The sequence below is a fragment of the Peromyscus californicus genome, unplaced genomic scaffold, assembly GCF_007827085.1.
Source record: "Peromyscus californicus insignis strain IS unplaced genomic scaffold, ASM782708v3 Scaffold_8__1_contigs__length_139910024, whole genome shotgun sequence".
NCBI classification, from domain to species: Eukaryota; Metazoa; Chordata; class Mammalia; order Rodentia; family Cricetidae; genus Peromyscus; species Peromyscus californicus.
Genome location: NW_026294606.1, coordinates 107,279,095 through 107,279,687, shown reverse-complemented (window position 1 = coordinate 107,279,687; position 593 = coordinate 107,279,095).

The window sequence follows — 593 nt, the reverse complement described above, 5'->3', positions numbered from 1 at the left end:
GCATTCTATAAACTCAATACTTAGGAAGCAGAGGTAGGAGGACTGCCATAAATCTGAGGTCAGCCTGGTGGATACAAAACTCCAGGCCAGCCAGAGCTAGATGGCAGACTCTATATTAAAAAAAAAAAAAAAAGAAAGAAAAAGAAAAAAAGTAAATAAAAAAAATTTCTGGTTCTGTGTATGTGTGGGATACCTGTCAGATACCCCAGAGCTGGAGTTACAAGCAGTTGTGAGCTACCTGATGAAGTTCTAGGAACTGAACTCAGATCTCTGGAGGTTGGAGGAGCAGTAAGTGTGCTTAACCACTGAGCCACTTCTTCAGTCCCCATTTCTGATTATTTTAAGCAAGGGAGGTACATTTATCTTACTGTGTATGTTTTTGTGTTGGTCAATCCTCTCCTTCCACCAAGTAGGTCTTGGGGATTGAACTCAGGTTGTCAAGCTTCATGGCAGCTTCATGGCACTGAGCAATCTTACCAGCCCAAGGTACACATTTTTAGCTACATTGCCACATACCCACATACCCCCATATGATCAGTGGTTAACAGATACCTAGTGAAATGATTTATCAAAAACAAAGTCACCAAAACCTG